This window comes from Propithecus coquereli, unplaced genomic scaffold (assembly GCF_000956105.1).
Source record: "Propithecus coquereli isolate 6110/MARCELLA unplaced genomic scaffold, Pcoq_1.0 Scaffold126, whole genome shotgun sequence".
Taxonomy (NCBI): Eukaryota; Metazoa; Chordata; class Mammalia; order Primates; family Indriidae; genus Propithecus; species Propithecus coquereli.
Window position 1 is genome coordinate 2,710,527 of NW_012136747.1, and position 19,100 is coordinate 2,729,626.

Below are 19,100 nucleotides of genomic sequence, written 5' to 3' on the forward strand. Positions count from 1 at the left end.
TCTGAGGCAACACCTGGGACAGACACACAGCCTAGCACTGAAGTCTCTGTGGGATGTGCCTTTGCTTTCCCAGTTTGGTAAGCATCCCCAGGGCAGTGACTGTATCTCATCTGTCTTATACGACAAATATTTATTGAATAAATAATTTTATCAAGGCTTTTGTTGAAGGATTTTTGCCTTTAAGGAAAGTGTGTGACTAAGGGACCACAAGGATCCCACCTAACTCGAAGATTCTGTGACCAGCACGCGATATTGAACTGGAAGCTGACTTATAGATGAATACTTGGGAATACCTAGGGCCACCATGGCTTTTGCAGCTGTTGGATAGAGCAGCACCCTCTCCGGACCTCCGAGCCTCACAGCAAGGGGCAGTCCTGGAGGCCTTTGAGAAGAATTTACTCTGGAATGTGAAGTGAGTCGCCACTTTTCAGTCTTGGCGCATTCACACGGTCCTGATCCTCCCCAAATCTAGAAGGATACCCAGTTCCCTCCTCCCTCTAGCTACTGTTACTCCTTCCTCTAACTCTGCCTGCTGACCTAGCCCCAGGAAGCCTTGGGGAAAGTGCTTCCCCTTCTTTCCCAACCCACCAGGTTGGAGTTATTTCTCCTTTTCTGGGCTCCCTCCCACTGTTGTGGGGGAGAGGCGCTAAGGGCCTGCGTGACCATGGCTCTCACCGCAGCGGGCCGTGCTTAACTTGTGTGTCCCCTTGAGCCTGTGTGCTTTCTCCTTGTTGAAGTCACGGACTTCACACCTTCTTGCTGTGTGGCCTCTGCGCCTAATGCTCGCGCCCACAGACACACACACAGACACAGGCACACACACGCCTTCTATACGAGTGGATGCCGGAAATAGTAGGACATTAGCTTTTAAAATTTTAGAACTGCAAGAGTCGTCGGGAGTCATCTCGTGGAGTCCTCCCTTTTACAGATGCTCTTCCTGGAGTCTCCTGATACAAGCTCTTTGGTTCATTCAGCCCTTTTCCTTCTCCAAGCCCAAAGCACTTTCGCTGCGGCTGATCTCAACATCCTCGGCAGGTAGGGAAGGGTAGGTAGGTGTCAGTATCCTCCCTTTTACCGTTGGGGAAACTGACTCAGAGAAACAAGGCGACGGGCCTCGGTGGGGCGGGGACTGTAACGGGAATTCAGGGCTCCAAGCCAGAGCGGAATTTATGTCTCCTTTTGGGAAGCGTGGATGTGAAATAATGGACTTGGGCGGCTCAGGCAGAGACTCTTCAGCCCCCGAGAAGAATGAGGATGGGGTCTGGAGGACTAACGCACTCACTGCTCGCGGCTGGGCACTGACTCCTCTGCAAGTTGGCAAGATCCAGCCGGGTCCACCGCCCTTCCCTTGACAGGGTGACCAACGGACTACGGCCTCTTTAAGGGCCCAGCGCCCCGCCCCTCGGCTCGTCGCCGACCTCCTCCCACCTCCTCGCCGTTGCTCCTCCAGTTCCAGACTTCCCTCGGCGATGAGGTCATCTCCCCGCTGCCCATTGGCTGCGCCGTGCCGTCAGTCACAGGAAGTCGCGCCGCCGTCCTAGTCTCCTGCATTCCCCTTCCTTCTCTGTCCACCCCAGTCCGCCGAGCCCTGGCCTCGACAAGGCTTCTGATTGGCCAGTACCGCTGTCACTCCTTTGGCGAGCAATGTAGAGGGCGGGAGGCAGGCGTGGTGGGCGGGCCCGCAGCTTCCGCGGCTGAGAGGAGCCGGCGGCGGCAGTGTCTGTGGCGGCCGCGGAGGCGAGAGCGACCGTCCCATCCTCCCCACCCCCTCGGCTCCGCTCACCACACGCCGTCCGCTTGCGCCGACTTCTTCTCAGCTCCGCGCGCCTTGACTGGACGTTGAGCCTTGGGAGGAGACGCGAGCGGCTAGAGCCGGAGCGGGGCAAGCCGCGGAGCCGGGGCCGGCAGGAGAGCGAGGCGGTGAGTGAGAGTTCGGGCAGGAGACCCCTCCCCCACCGCGGCCCCGCCTCGCCCGGAGCATCCTTTCTCCTCGCGACCCCGCCGCGCGCGCCCTCGGGGGGTCCGGCGGGGCAGGCCTCAAGCCTCCGGCCCCATCCCCGCTGCTCTCCCGCCCCGCCCCTCCTCTCGGGGCCGGAGTGGCAGAGCCACGGTCACTGAGCCGGGGCCGGGGCACTCGGGCGCGGCAGTGCACCTGTGCACCGCCTGGCCGGGCCGGCCGGGCCTTGCTGGGTGGGGAGACACGGAGGACCCCGCCCTCGCTGCGCTCTGGGTGTGTTTTTGACTGCGGGGACGGGGTGTCGGCCGCTTTCTCTGAGATCTCGTGCAAACCTTCAGGATCCGAGTGCAATCCTCAGGATTCCCAGGCAGTTAGGCTCACCTGGACTTGTTGATGCCTGTGTGGTAACCTGAATGCTTCCAGGTGTACAGAGTTCTCTGCGGATTTGAAACTTGACGGCTAAGAACTTTACCCGTTAAAGTGTTTGCCTGGACACCTTGATTACCATCCCCCAAACCCCACTGCGGGTACCATTAGAAAGCGTTGATACCTAACGATGGCTGGAGCTTTCAGGTCAGATTCCCAGACCTGTCACTTGCTAGATGTGTAATCTTAGGCCTCAGTTTCCTCACCTGAAAAATGGGGATAATAATAGTACTAACGACATAAGGTTGTTGTAAGTATTAAATATTTCACACAAAATGTTTGACTCAGTGCTTGGCACATAGTAAGGGTCCAAGAGATGCTTGCTCGTGTGTTGTTGAGAACCACTGGGAGACCAGTGTGTATTTAATCACCAGCACAACTTAGCTTTGTCAGGATTTCTCTTTGTTTTCTCCCTGTTCTGTAGCATAACTAAAGGGCGGTTTGGTGGACAGTTAACTGCTTGTCAGCCTATAGTTTTTTTCTTTTTTCCTCCCTGAGACAAGGTCTTGCTCTGTTGCTAGGGCTAGAGTGCAGTGGCATCATCATAGCACACCAGAGTCTCCAACTCCTGGGCTCAAGCTGTCCTCCTGCCTCTGCCTCCAAAGTAGCTGGGACTATAGGCGTGGGCAACCACGCACAGATAATTTTTTAAAAAATTTTTTGTAGAGATGGAGTCTCACTGTTGCCCGGGCTGGTCTTCAGCTCTTGGCCTCAAGTGATCCTCCTGCCTCGGCCTCCCAAAGTGCTAGGATTACAGACATGAGCCACTGTGCCAGGCCCAGCCTATACTTGGCATGAATTGTGTGTACACAGGAATGTGAAATACATCACTTAAATGTAGTAATGAAATTACACCTACGCTTCATGTGTTTTTACATAATTTTAAACTTATAAGATGTCTGGAATGTCCCCAAGTTGCAAGTTTTTGAGATCTTTTCAGCATCTTTTCTACGTGAAGCCAAAGCCTGTAACGTAAGCTTTATTTTCAATAAGTTAAACTTATGTGTTTTACTTTAGAAGACCCCAAAAAACTCCAAATTTCTCTTAAGCAGTTTTATTGTTGAAAAGCAGCCACTTCCCAGGGGTGAGGTGGTACAGCCAGCTGGCCCATAGCCCCATGACTGCAGGGTGGGGAACCTTTGGCTGAAAGTTGCTAAACTAAGTTTTGCCTAATGCCATTTGCATTTTTCATAGCAAATCAAAAGATTTTATGTTATTCAGTTTCTTAATGAAATGATTTAGAAAGAAGCAGTCCATTACTACTTTCTTCAAAAACACATGCAAAGAGGCCGGGCGCCGTGGCTCACGCCTGTAATCCTAGCTCTCTGGGAGGCCGAGACGGGCGGATTGTTTGAGCTCAGGAGTTCAAGACCAGCCTGAGCAAGAGCGAGACCCCGCCTCTACTAAAATTAGAAAGAAATTAATCGGACAACTAAAAATATGTAGAAAAAATTAGCCGGGCATGGTGGCGCATGCCTGTAGTCCCAGCTACTCGGGAGGCTCGGGCAGTAGGATCACTTGAGCCCAGGAGTTTGCTATGATGATGCCGTGGCACTCTAGCCAGGGCAACAGAGTGAGACTCTGTCTCAAAAAAAAAAAAAAAAAAAAAAAAAAGAAAAGCACGTGCAAAGAAAAAGTGTCTATAATCTAGCTCTGGCACTTGCTTTAGTTCTTTGCCAATAACTGTTAAGAACAGCCCCTTTTTTAAAAGGCTTCCAAAAGTCACATCCACTATGATAAGTTTTTTATTTAGAGTCAAATCATGAGAGATGGCAGGGTAATAAGTATCCCATCATCCAAAAGTATTTATTGTGGACTTTCCATGTCCTTAGTACTCTGCCAAGTGCTATTGTGGAGGGATTCAAAAAATATGAAAAAGGAACTCAGCCCATAAAGGGCAAAACCATAAAGTTTGGGTCACCCAGTAGTAATTACAGATACTATTTAAGGAATAACTTCATTTATTCATTCAGCAAACTTTTGTTCCATGCCTTTAATGTGCCAAGTGTTTTTCTAAAGAGCTGGGGTTATCAAGATAAGTGAGATATGATCCCTACTCTTGAGGTGCTCACAGTGTAGTGGCAGAAAGTGACAGATGATTGTAATACGCTGAAAAAAACTCTTAAGTGCAAACCCAGAATTGTATGGGAGAGTGAAGGGGGCTTTTCCTTTGGATGTGTGGGAAAGTTTCAAAGAGAAGACGACATTTGAGCTGAATCTTAGCTGAAGAAGAGGAAGACCATTCCAGAGAGAAGTAACTGAGTTTAGAAAGGTTTCCTGACAAATCTGACATAGCAGTTATATGCCCCAGGAAAGGGGAAGAAACATTCCTTGATGCTCCCTATGTAACAAGCATTAAGCTAGGCTTTTAATGTATTATTTAATTCTCACACAAACCATACTGGGTCAATTTTACCTTTATTTATTTATTTTTAAGACCCGGTCTCACTGTGTTGCCCAGGCTGATCTCAAACTCCTAGGCTCAAGTGATCCTCTGCCTTAGCCTTCCAAGTAGCTGGGATTACAGCCATGTACCACTGTGCCAAGCTTTAGAATAGGGAAACTGAGGCTCAGAGTAGTTATTATAAATAACTAATCTAGGGGTACAGTGTTAGTGATAGAGCCAGGACTTGAATCTCTGACTTAAAAGCGTAGTATGGGCCGGGCGCGGTGGCTCATGCCTGTAATCCTAGCACTCTGGGAGGCCGAGGCGGGTGGATCGCTCAAGGTCAGGAGTTCGAGACCAGGCTGAGCAAGAGTGAGACCCCGTCTCCACTAAAAAAATAGAAAGAAATGATCTGGACAACTAAAAATATATATATATAAAAAAAATTAGCTGGGCACGGTGGCGCATGCCTGTAGTCCCAGCTTCTCGGGAGGCTGAGACAGAAGTATTGCTTGAGCCCAGGAGTTTGAGGTTGCTGTGAGCTAGGCTGACGCCATGGCACTCTAGCCTGGGCAACAGAGCAAGACTCTGTCTCAAAAAAAAAAAAAATGTAGTATGCTCTTTTCCTTTTAACTCTGCTTTGTAGAAGTAAATATAAAGGAGGTTAGAAAGTTCTAACCATGCTGTAATATCATTTTACTACTACAAATTACTTTCTGTGAAATTTAATATTTCATATTTGATTTAGAGTCACTAAGACTATATAATAAAGATTATCTCTATCAAATTTTGTTTATTTTATACTAGTAAATGTGACGGTATTTCCTAAAAAGTGTGGCCTGAGGGAGCATTCAGTAAAAGTGGAGGACATTGATACATATAGATTCTAAATGGGGTTCTTTACAAAGTTTGTTAAACAGGTGTAGACTTTTTTTTGAGACTGCAGCTTAAATATTTAGGTGTATGGGCTAAAAAAAGATTTGTAGATATATGGCCAATTAATTTACGAAGAATTTTGAAGTCATATTAGTAAAGAATGTTGTAGTAATTTAGAGAAAATGCTATGGCAGGAGTATAGACTAGATGATAAGCTCCCCAAGAGCAAGAATATTTGTTTCTTTTGTTCTTAGCTTCAAGAGCAGTTCTTGGGACATAGTAGGTGCTCAGTAAATATTTCTTGAATATAGGACGAACATGAACAAATATATATTTACTCTGCATGTGTGTATATATATATATAAATGCTAGGATTTTTTCATCTTCTGAGCAAAAACTTTGATCAGGAGGTTATATTTCAGAAGGTCTTTGAAAGAGAAAAGGGAAGACATTGGGTTGTAGATGAAGGTAGTATAGGCATAGGGAGTAGTTTATAAATGGGTACATTTTGGAAGAAAAGGAACATTGAACAAAGAAAATGGCCTATTAACACAATTCAACAAATATGGGCACTGTTTGTGTCTAAGGCCTTAATAGAGTTTTGAGAATCAAGGCAATAGTCAAGGAACTTAAGAGTTTTGGAGAGTGGGTGTGTTAGCTATCTATTGCTGTGTAACAGATTACCTCAAAAGTTGGCGTTTAAGACCACAATAAGCATTATTATCTCTCACGGTTTCTGTGAATGAGGAATTTGGGAACAACTTGGTGGAGTGGCTCAGGCTCAGGTCTCTCACAGGACTGTAGGAATATGGCAGCTGAGGTAGCAGTCATCTGAGGGGCTTGACTGAGGCTGTTGGATCCTCTTCCAACATGGCTACTAATGGCCAGCAAGTGTGTGTGGGCTGTTGGTGGGAGGTTTCAGTTCCTCTCCATGTGGGCCTCTCCACAGAGCTACATGAATGCCCTCATGGCATGGCAGCTGGCTTCCCCCAGAGCAAGTAATCCAAGGACCAAGCTGCATTGCTTTTTATGACCTAGCTTCAGAAGTCACATACTGTCATTTCTACAGTATTCTATGGGCCACACATTGTGGGAAGGGACTACACAAGGATGTGAATGGCAGGAGGTCAGGATCATTGGGGACCATCTTGGACACTGGCTACCACAGTGGTAAAGTAGAAAATAAGTGTTGGAAGGAGGTAGAAAGTGCTGAAGTTGAGAGAAGGAGGGAGCACTTCAGAGTAGGGAAGGATTACTTTTGGGAGGATGAGGGAATTGGGAAAGATTTAATTCTTTTTTTTTTTGAGATAGATTCTTGTTCTGTTGCTCAGGCTGGGGTATGTGGCATGATCATAGCTCACTGTACTGTGGAACCCTGGGCCCAAGTGATTCTCCAGCTTCAGCCTCCCAAGTAGCTGGGACTACAGGGACATGCCACCATGTCTGGCTGATTTTTAAATTTTTTGTAGAGAGAGGGTCTCATTATGTTGTTGCTTAGGCTGATCTTGAACTCCTGGCCTCAAGGGATCCTCCTGGTGAGGCCTTCCGAAGTGCTGGGATTACAGACCTGAGGCACCACACCTGGCCAAGATGTAATTCTTTTCACAGATATTTATAAATATTTATTGTGTGCTTACTGTGTGCCTTCCCCATGGTAGGCTAATATGTGGAAGTAGACACTGAATTAGGGCCACATGAAATGTTTTTAAGTCAGCTGTCCCCAACCTTTTTGGCACCAAGGACTGGTTTCATGGAAGACAATTTTTCCCGTGGAGGGAGGCACAGCTCAGGCAGTATGCGAGTGATGGGGGGCAACTGTAAATACAGATGAAGCTTCGCTTTTAGGTAATCTAGGCCGGTATTGACTTAAGGACAAATATCTATGAGTAAGGTGAGGGTGGAGTCATTTTTCTGATATTGAAGAAAGCAGTAACTTATCAGAGTAATAGACAAGCAGTTACAGAGTGTAAGTAGTTAAGAGCATAGATACTAGAGTCAGACTGCCTAGGTTGGAATCCTGGTTCCACTTGCTAGCTGTGTATGTGACCTTGTGCTGTGTGACACTGATACTCTTGCTATTTTGTCTTCTCTGTGGCTCATGTGACTTACCAGCTATGGAGTGGGAATAATAATGATGCCTGCTTTATATTGCTGCTGTGAGGATTAGATAAATTAAAAATCTGTAAAGTTCTTGGAACAGCTTTACGTGCACATAATTATCATGATTGTCATTATTGGTTTTTGGCAGTAGCATAGAACTGAGCATAGGAGGCTGAGGTTGAAGTCAGAGAGATGAATGAATATAGAATGATGTGAGCATTCAAAAAGAGGCATTTAATGTCACAACCATTGCTGCTTCAGTATCAGTTTTTCCAGTTCAAGGACCTGTATCTAGATAATTTTTATTTCACCAGTGGCTTTGTTTAGCTGAACACTTATATAGCTGAACTCCACAGTTAAAACAAGACCCAAGGAGGTACGCAATTGCGGTTAAGGGTTTCTCTTACCCTCTTGTCTCTTTGAGTAATTGGTAGTTCAGTTTGAGATCTGAAGGGTATCCTCTATTCATTACTGAATTTGAAGCTAGGTGGGCAACTTACAGGTCCTTGTCCTGTGAAATTATGAGTGGAAATTATGAGTGATTTTGGTTTTCTGAAAAATCTTTGTTCTTATGTTAAAATTTCAAGTATATTGGGTATAATTTGAAAATAATTCTAAACTCTGTAGTATGAGAGAGTAAAATAACCAGTGAGGTAACATGTCAAGTTAAAGGGCATGAGCAGATCTGGCTTCTGACAGTTACCAGATGTGTAACCATAGGCTTACTGTTTAACCTTCTTGTAATTCAGTTTCTTCATCCGTAAAATGGGGTTAATAATTCTTACAACATGAGGTTGTAAGGATTATGGAGAAATGTAAAAGGAAGTAAGAGAGGCATCTACTTTATGATAGTCATTGTGCTGCCTCATTAATCTTCATACCAACTCTGTGAAATAAGCGGTAGTAGTAACATTTTGTAGATGAGGAAAGAAGCTTGGAGAGGAACTAATTTAGGAAGATCACAGTCAGGATTTGAACTCAGATCTGTCTTTGAATTAAATGATTCTGGCTCCCTACCATGGTGTGTATGAAGTGCCTGACTTTACCTCTAGGAAATGTCTGTTCCTGTTCAATGTATTTTCTTTCCATAGTTAGTGAAAATGTCAAGAATTCTTTGTGGTCGTAGTGAAGGTGTTATACCTTTCAAAATATTCTTTGTAATATTCGTTATATGTGTCTTGTTACCATTCCTGAAATGGAAAACTCTAATAGTGACTTAAATTGCTCAATAAATACTTACCAAGTAAGGGCATACTATAATGTCCAAATTTTTAGAATATTTTGTGAGTGTTTCATATCTTTTAAATTGTAAATGGTATAAGTGATTCCAAGTTCTCTTAACTGTGGTTAATTTGTACATATTTTCACTACCACAAAATTTATAGGAACTTGGAAAGTTGTTCTTTCCTCATACTTTAGGATACACCATGTTGCATTTTGGTTTTAGAGTGGTGGTGTCATGTTTGAAACTTTTGCTTTATTGTTGATTTTATATTTATAATAGTTATGTGATGGATATATTTAAAGTAATCTTTTCTTTTTTTTGGCGGGGCATGGTGGCTTTCACCTTAATCCTAGCACTTTGGGAGGCTGAGGCAAGAGGATCACTTGAGGCCAGCAGTTTGAGACCAGCCTGAGCACAAGCAAGACCCTGTCTCTACAAAAAAAAAAAAAAAAAATTAGTCAGGTGTGATAGCACACACTTGTAGTCCTAGCTGCTCAGGAGGCTGAGGCAGGAGGATCGCTTGAGCCCAGGGGTTCCAGGTTGTAGTGAGCTGTGATGATGCCACTGCACTCTAGCCCAGGTGATAGAGTGAGACCCTACCTCAAAAAACAAAAACCAAAAAAACAAAAGCCAAAAACCAAAAATTAGTCTTTTTGGGATTGCCATATATGTGTGTGTGTGTGTGTGTGTGTGTGTGTGTGTGTGTGTATGTTGTCTTTCCTTTAGGAGGAAGAGATGGGGAAACAGAATTTAGAAATTAAAAGTAAGTGGCCAGGCGCAGTGGCTCACGCCTTAATCCTAGCACTCTGGGAGGCTGAGGCGGGAGGATCACTTGAAGTCAGGAGTTCAAGACCAGCCTGAGCAAGCGTGAGACTGCTCTCTACTAAAAATAGAAAAAAACAGCTTAAAAAAAATTTAAAAAACCCCAAAAAACAAAAAAGTAAGGGCTGTTTTCTTTCTTGTTCTTTGTATATGTGATAATCATGTTTTATGAAAAGAAATCACTTAAAGTAAAGCTTCTATTCAGGAGCCTTTTCACTCTTTAAGTGTAACTAATAGTTCAGGTTCATGCCCTAAGGTCATGGCATTGAAGGCAAAGATGTGGTATTTTATTCCATTTTATAAATTCAGCGAACCATTTCACATTATCTTGTTGATATTTTCTTTGTGCTCAGATTTTTTTGAGAGAGGTGGAGGTCCTGGAATGATAACAGGGAACGAAGAACATAATGAAATCATATGCTAATGATTTGAAATGAAATAAATTGAAAGATTTCCTTTACCCAGTAGAAATTTATAAGATGGTATGGTTCATTTGTGTGATATCTGTTACGAGACTTTGTATACCATGAGTCAGATGTTTATTTAATCATTTTCCTAGGACACTCTGTAGCATGATTGACCTTTCTTTTCCTCCTTTCTGACCTTTACCTGAAAGCTGATTCTGAAGGTGAATCTGGCAGAATTGGTATATGTGAAAACTGGGCATGACTCGTACAATTTGGACAAGCTACTCATGACATTTTATTTTCAACATGTCTAATAACCTGTTGGGTGCCTAAATAAAACTGAGTTAATTATAGTGTAACCTTTTGTTCTATTTGGAGAGTGTTAAGGGATTTTTGAATACCCTCCAAAATTCACCTTCATCAAGTGAGCTTAGAAAGCTTAGAAAGCTCTTTCTAGAGCAGGGATTCTTAAAACTTTACCTGCGTAACCCTCTCTATCTCTTCTGGCCCTGTCTTTATTTTGTTTTTAAAAAAAGAATAGTAGGTTTCCCGACTGTTTAGAGATAGTAGTGATGGGTTTTGGAATTGAATGCACCTGTTTTTAAGTCTGGCTCTACCACTTGCTGGCTTGGTGATCTTGGGCAAGGGAATTAATCTTTTGAATCTCCATTTCCTCATAGGATAGTTGTGAGAGATATTAATAAAGTTACATGTAAAGCATTTAGAACATAATAGGCATTCAATACATGTAAATTTTCATAGCATCCCCAAATTTTCTTTTGTAGCACTAGCCACAATTATAATTAAATAATTGTATAATTCTTTCTTTCTGTCTTTCTTTCAAGACAGGGTCTCACTCTGTTGCCCAGACTGGAGTGCAGTGGCATGATTACACGATCATAGCTTGCTGCAGCCTTAAACTCCTGGGCTCAAAGAGTAGCTGGGATCACAGGTGCGAGCCACTGTGTCTGGCTATTTTATGTTTTTCTTATAAGCTTCATGAAGCCAGGGACCATGTCTGTCTTTTCACTGCCATATTTCCAGCATCTAGCATAGTATCTGGCATGGCATGTAGTAGATGCTCAATAAATACTTGTTGAATGAATGAAACCCTCTTTTCTGATCCTATCCTCCTTTTGCTTAAAGGGCAATATCCTGAACATATTTCCTTCAGCCTCCTTGAGAATTAATCAATTTATTACTGAACTTTGATCTTTTGAAGATTGGAGGTAGATAAAGCAGAAGGCAATGAATAGATGAATAATATAACCAGAAAGTGAACAGAACAATATTTAAAGTAAATTAAAAGAACATAGTACCCTGGACTTTCTAATCTGGTATCCAGCTGCCAATTCTACTAAAACAGTTTTCATTGTGATCACTACTGACTTGCATGTTGTTGAGGCAATGAGTTTACCCTAGCTAATTAAAATGACAACTCTTCTAGTTACTCAGGTAAGAACTGGAGTCATTTTCTCTTTCTTCATAGAATCTAGTCCATCAGCAAATCCTGTTAGCTCTGTCTTCAAGATATGCTCATAGTCTGATCATTTCTCACCACCTCCATGACAATAACCCTGTGCAAGCCATCTGTATTAGTTTAGTTTCCTGTGCCTGCTGTAATAAATCACTACAAACTTGGTGGCTTGAAACAACACATTTATTCTCTTACAGTTCTGGAGGTCAGACATCGAAAATATGTTTCACTGAGCCAAAATCAAGGTGTCAGCAGGTCTGTATTCCTTCCAGAGGCTTTAGGGGAGAGGCTGTTTGATACCTCTTCCAGCTTCTGGTGACTACTGGCATTCCTTGGCTTGTGGCAGCATCACTTCAATCTTCACGTCTCTCTCTGCACACCTCTTTCTCCTCTGTCAAATCTCTCTCTGCCTCCCTCTTATAAGGACATATGATTGCATTTAGGGCCCACCCAGATAATCCAGAATAATCTCCTCATTTCGGAATCCCTAATTTAATCACATCCGCAAAGATCCCTCCCCTCTTTTTGCCATATAAAGTAGCATTCACAAACTCCAGGGACTAGGACATAGTTATCTTTTGGGGGGCCATTTTCAGCCTACCATTGTCAGTTCTCAGGCCCCCAAAGATTTGCATCTGTCCCACATGCAAAATACATTCATCCCATTCCAACATCCCCAAAAGTCTCAACCCATTGCAGCATCAATTCAAGTCCAAGATCTTATCTAAATATCATCAACTCAAGAGTCTATAAAATCTCATCATCTAAATCATCTGTAATCTGTTCCCAAAATACAGTGATTGGATATGCATAGTATAACAGTTATAGACACTCTTGTTACCAAAGGTAGAAGATGCAAGGAATAAGTGGATCACTGGTCCTAAGTAATTTCAAAATCCAGCAGGGAAAATTTTTATTAGATTTCAAATTCTGAGAGTAATTTTCTTTGGCTCGAGACTCTGCCATCTGGGTCTAGGGTCAAAACCAAAATGTTAATTTATTATAATTGTGATATAATGAGGGAAAGGTCACTTTGTATTTGTGCAACACTGGGAAATTAATGGCTTCTTTCTTCTCAGATCTGTTCAAGGGCTGTTTGTTCAAGCCTGCTGACTAACTTTTTTGTTCCCTCCTTCCTTGCTCAAACCTAACTACCTACCTAAAAAGTGGAACCATGCAGTATTTGCCTTTTGTGCCTGGCTTATTTCACTTAGCATAATGTTCTCAAGATTTATCCATGTTATAGCATATATCAGAATTTTCTTCCTTTTTATGGCTGAAAGAGTAGTTTTACTAACCTGTTTCCTGCATGTAGAATTTTGGTAGTCCAACAGCCTTCCTTTATTTCATTCTCTCTCTGTCCTTTCAGTCCAAGCTGGCAGTGTTTCTGCTGATATAACATTATCAGAAACCTGTGGGTCTCCTATATATATCTTGGGGATCCCTGTGATTAGACAAGAGAGTTTTATATAGACCTTTCCTGGGTGATCCCATCTGTATTCCTACTTCTGCTTATGGTTGGTTGAGGGGATCCATGAGTCACATGCCTAATGTTTTCAGCACTAGTAAAAGATTGTCCAGCCACACCATTGGCTTTCCTCCACATTGTGCTTTTCTTTACAGTGAATCTCCTAATTTTAGCATCTTTTGTGATCTACATAAGCTGAGAATTCCCCAAATCATCAAGTACTGTTTTCTGTAACATTTCTCCCATTAACTTATTTTTCCTTTTGCATTTTACTCTAAGTAGCAAGAAGAAACCAAGCTGTACCTTCAGGATGTTATTTGGAAATCTCCTCATCTAAATATCCAAGGTTCACCACTTAAACGTTCTGCTTTCCACATAACTGTAGGACACAATTTGGCTAACATTTCTGCTGCTGTTTAACAAGGATCATCTTTCCTTCAGTTTCCAGTAACATGTTCCTCATTTCTTTTTGAGCCTTTACCAGAAAGAAGTACCTTTAATGTTCATATTTATCTATCTATCTGTATATAATTTTTTTTTTTTTTTAAAGAGACAAGGTCTCATCCTGTTGCCCAGACTGGAGTACAGTAGTGTGATCACCCACTGCAGCCTTGAACTCCTGGATTCAAGTAATTCTCCGGCCTCAGCCTTCCAAGTAGCTGGGACTACAGGTGTACTCCATCAGACCTGGCTAATTTTTTTTTTTTTTATAAAATTTAAAAAGAAGCCAGTCAAATTTAGCAGTGGGGGGTTGAATACCAACTTTAGTGACACTAATGTTAATAAGTTCTGATAACCCACTACCATCAGACCAGCCTTTTTTTTCCATTATTTTAGAGATGGTATCTCACTGTGTTTCCTAGGCTGGTCTCAAACTCCTGGCCTTAAGTGATCCTTCTGCCTTGTCCTCTTTTTTTTTTTTTTTTTTTTGAGACAGAGTCTCACTGTGTTGCCCGGGCTAAAGTTGCCCGGGCTGCCCCAGCAGCCTCAAACTCCTAGGCTCAAGCGATCCTTCTGCCTCAGCCTCCCGAGTAGCTGGGACTACAGGCATATGCCACCATGCCTGGCTAATTTTTTTTTTTTTTTAGTAGAGACAGGGTCTCGCTCTTGCTCAGGCTGGTTTCGAACTCCTGAGCTCAAACAATCCGCCCGCCTCGGCCTCCCAGAGAGCTAGGATTACAGGCGTGAGCCACCGCACCCGGCCGTGCCTTATCTTCTTGAGTAGCTGGGATTACAGGCAGAAGCTACTGTGCCCAGAATCAATTTCAAGCTTTACAACGCCCCTCTTTGCTTCCTCTGTAGCACCCCACTAGCTTCCTTGCTGTTCCCTCTACCTGAAATACCTTCTTCCTGAGTCTTTACATGGTTTACTTCCTCACTTTTTTTTAGGTGTTTGCTCAGATGTCTTCTTACCAGAGAAATTATCTTATATAAAGAAGCAACTTTATTCCTCAATCCCTGGCATTCTCTATTTTCTTTATTCTGCTTCATTTTTCTCCACAGGATTTATCACCACTTGATATGTGTTGTCTGTCTCCTTCCATTAGATGATAGTCTTTACAAGGGCAAGGACTTTGTTTATTGCTGTATCCTCAGCACCAACAGTACTTGGCATGTAGTAGGTATTTAATAAATATTTTTTGAATGAATTAATGAATGAATCGAAGTCTTATTTTACCTCTCAGGTGGCATTTGACATAGTTGATTACTTGGTATGACATTATTCTCCTGATACTTAGTCCATTCCTTCCACCTCTCCTGCCGTTCTTTCTTAGTCCCTTGCTAGCTCTTCTGCAACTCAGCCTCTGTGTGTAAGATTTTCTCAAGGGCTCAGCCTTAAATCCTCTTATTTTCTCTCTCTCTGGGGGATCTCATCCAGTCCTATAGCTTTAAATAACATTTATATGCCAATGATTCCCAAACGTGTATCTTCATCTTTTTTGAATGCTAGTCACTTTGCCATCTCCGGTTGGATGTCTCATAGGCATCTCAAATTTACATTCCAAACTGAACTTTTAATTTCCTAGTGCCAAGGTTGCTCTGGTTCCAGTGCTCCCCATTTCTATAAATTGTGCTTTTGTTTACCTAGTTATATAAGTCAGAAATTTGAAGGGTCATCTTCGACATTCCCTCTCCCTCCTCACATCCATTCCATCATCAATTTCTCTTGATAATTATTTATAAATATTACCTCATTTGCCAACTTCTCTTCCACTAAAACTACTCTAGCTAGTCCAAGCTATGCTCTATCCAGGACCACATAAATAACCCTTAATCGGTTTTCTTCTTTCCTTCCTCAGACTTCAGTCAATTCTCCACACTGAAGCCAGAGTTTAAAAAATGCAAATCTAATCATGTCTTGCTCCTTCCTCTTCCCCCAAGCCTTTCACTGTTCATAGGCTCCAAGCAGGTACTTTAGATGAATGGAATTGGGTAGATGAGGGATTTTAATAAAGGGTAGCAGGAACTGTGGCAAATTGGAGAGTACATGCTCTGTCAAAAGAGGGCATCCACTTGTTAGTTCTAGTTTGTTGGTTGGCATGTGGGAGTGTAGGTGTAGAATTGCTGATCTGATTTTTTTTCTAAGAGAAGCCAGAAGTCTGGAATTTTTAAATTGTGAATTTATTTTATAATATGACTAATTTAAAATTTAAGAATTTATATACTTAGGAATAAATTTAATAATGAAATAATGAACTTAATGAAATAATTAGATAATGAAAATATAGGAACTTTTACACTAAAAATCAGAAAACATTACCAAGAGAAGTTAAAGAAGACCTAAATATATTAATATGTAGAGATATACCATGTTCATGATTTGAAAGACTCCATATTGTTAAGCTATCCAATCTCCCCCAAATAATCTAAAGATTCAATGTATTCCCAGTCAAAATCTCAGCAGGCTTTTTTTGGGTAGAAATTGACTTTCTGAATCTAAAATTTATGTGGAAATGCAAAGAACCTAGAATAGCCAAGACAATTTAGAAGAGAACGAACAAACGTGAGGGAATTAAATCAATTGATTTCAAAACTTATTATAAAGCTGGATTAAACAAAGACAATGTGGTATTACTATTAGTGTAAAAATAGTTATATGGATCATTGGGACACAATAGAGAGTCTAGAAATAGATACATATATAGATGGTCAATTGATTTTCAATGACAGTGCAAACGTAATTCAGTAGGGGAAAGCATAGTCTTTTTAACACGTTACTGGAACAACTGGATATTTGTATGTAAAGTGATGAGTCTGAATCCTTATCTCACACTGTACACAAAAATTTATTTGAACTGGCTCATGGACCTAACCATACAAGCTAAAACCATAAAACTTTGAGAAGAAATTGTAGGAAAAAATCTTTGCAATCTTTGGATAGGCAAAGATTTTTTTTAGCATAAAAGTAAAAATTGATAAATTAGACCTTATTAAAATTTTTTTTTCTTTAAAAGACATTGTAAGAGACCAAAAAGGTAAGCTACAGACTTAGAAGGAAATATTTATCTAGAATATGTAACAAAAAACTTTAAAAACTCAATATGGCAAATGGTCCAATTAAAAAATAAGTAAAAGACTTCAATAGACAGTTCACAGAAGAAAATACATATGAATGTCCAAAAGCATATAAAAAGATGCTCAACATCATTAGTCACCGGGGAATTACAAATTAAAACCACAGTGAGATACCATTTTATACCTGCTAAAGTGGCTAAAATTTAAAAAGATGGACAATTCCAAGTATTGGTGAAGATGTAGAGCAATTGGAGTTCATATATGTTGCTGATGGGGTGTGAAATACTACAACCACTTTGGAAATGGTTTGTTAGTTTCTTACAAAGTTAAATACATACTTATCATATAACTCAGCAATTTTGTTTCCAGGCGTTTATTACTCAAGAGAAATGAAAGTATGTATTCACAAAAAGACCATGTGAATGTTCATACTAGCTTTATTCATAATAGCCAAAAAATTGGAAATAACCCACACGTCATCAACAGGTGAATGGCTAAACAAACTGGATAAATAAACAATGGATTACTACTTAGAAAAAAGAATAAGTCATTGATACATGCAACAATGTGAATGAATCTCAGAAACATGTTGAGTGAAAGAAGAAAGACAAAAAGAGAACTTAATCTGTGATTTCATTTATATAAAATTCTGGTATAGGCAAAACCAATCATAGTGATAGAAATTCGGTCAGTGGTTGCCTGTGGCTAGGTTGACTGCAGAAGGATATGAGAGGTGATGGGATGTTTTTCTTTCTTTTTCTTTTTTTTTTTTTTTTTTTTGCGATGGGGTCTCACTGTGTTGCCCAGGTTGGAGTGCAGTGGCTATTCACAGGTGCGATCACAGTGCACTACAGCCTTGAATTCCTGGACTCAAGTGATCCTCCTGCCTTAGTCTCCCAAGTAGCTGGGAGTACAGGCGAGTGTCACTGCACCTGGTTTGGGATGTTTGTTTCTTGATTGAGAATGATGGTTCATGAGAGTATACACTTATCAAAACTCATTGAAACTGTACACTTAAAATGTGTGCATTTTACTGTATGTAAATTATACTTCAAAGTTGATTAAAAAATAGTGTGTGGGTCAACCTCTGTGGACTAAACAGAAGACATTTGTGTGCCAGATTTGGTTGAAGTCAGCCAGTATTTAACAGCTGATCTGCCCCCACACACATGTGCACACCACAAGAGTGTCTGGCCCATGATAGATCCTAAAATTTCTTTTAAATGAATGAATGGATGTATAATGAGCCATTGTACAGCCCTATTGCAAGAATATGGCCCATCCTTCATCCTCTTGCAGTTGTCTAGCTGCAGTCATTTTATGGAGTTAATTTGTTTGGCTTCTTCTGGCAGTAGTCCCTTGAATACACATGAGATCATTCATTCATTCAAATAGTTACTGAACATCTACCATGTGTATTTACCCTGCCTAAATAAAGTACTTGCTAAGTGTGAGGAATTACACAAATGTTAGTTGATTATATATGTGAAATTTACATTTATAAAAGCAAATGCCGGATAAGCTGTTCTTGCTTAGAATCTGTATCAGGACTGTTTCTTTGTCTTATGCATTTATACTCTGTTATCTGTGGAAAAATAACATAGGCTTAATAATAGACTCTGCATTTAACTTCTCAAATGGGAGGAGGCAGAAACATTTCAGAATATCATTCTGATATAGCTATAGAAATGGCAGATTTCTTCCTTTCCAGAGTCTTTGAGGATGAGTGGACTGACTGAATTTGGTTGCTAGAACCAAACTGCTTCTTGATCTTACAGGTAATCAGTAACTGTATGCTGTCTATCTCAAGTTTGGTTATGGCTAATAGTAGACATTTTAGGTCACCAAGCAGAATTATTACATTTTTTTTCCAACTAGAACTTTAAAAAGCACTGATTATCATTCTGTATTGATAATTGTTACTTTCCTGACTTTGGTCAAGCTGCCCTGAATTCATGGAACAGCTTTCTTCCTCCCATTCCCCAAACTATCCTTGCCCATTTTAAAAGTTAGTGTGATGCTAAATTCTTTTACAAAACAACTTTTCTTGATTAATACTAATGAATCATCCAGTCTCACACTTGTTTAGACTCACCTCTTTCTTTAGTGCCCTCGTATGATTTCTCTTTTTTTACTTCACTTATTTTTTTTTTAATCCCCCAAGACTTTTTTTTTCTCTGTTAACTTCGTAGTGTCAGGATTGGGCTAGTAGCTGTACCTAATTAGTATTATTTTCTCTCCTCTTCTCTCCCAGGTACCTAATACAGTATCTATGCCAAGCAGGTTTAGTAAATAAAACCAAGAAGACTGATGGTACATTCCTAGTGTGAAACATGTGTTCATGGTCCATATGGATAAAAAGTACTGTCCTTCAGGTAACTGTGGACCTAAGTCTTTTGTCCCCTGCCTTTTCTTGGCACATTCCCCTGAAAAAGAATCC

At 41.3% G+C, this 19,100-nt stretch overlaps 1 protein-coding gene across 1 annotated transcript in view; it reads left to right on the forward strand.

Moving 5' to 3' along the window:
• The first annotated feature begins 1,713 nt into the window (after positions 1–1,713).
• MKL1 (megakaryoblastic leukemia (translocation) 1) overlaps positions 1,714–19,100 on the forward strand; it is a 182,671-nt gene continuing 165,284 nt past the window's right edge. The window contains exon 1 of the mRNA XM_012638086.1: positions 1,714–1,920. The gene's annotated coding sequence lies outside the window, so the exon portion shown is untranslated. The remainder of the gene's footprint in view (positions 1,921–19,100) is intronic.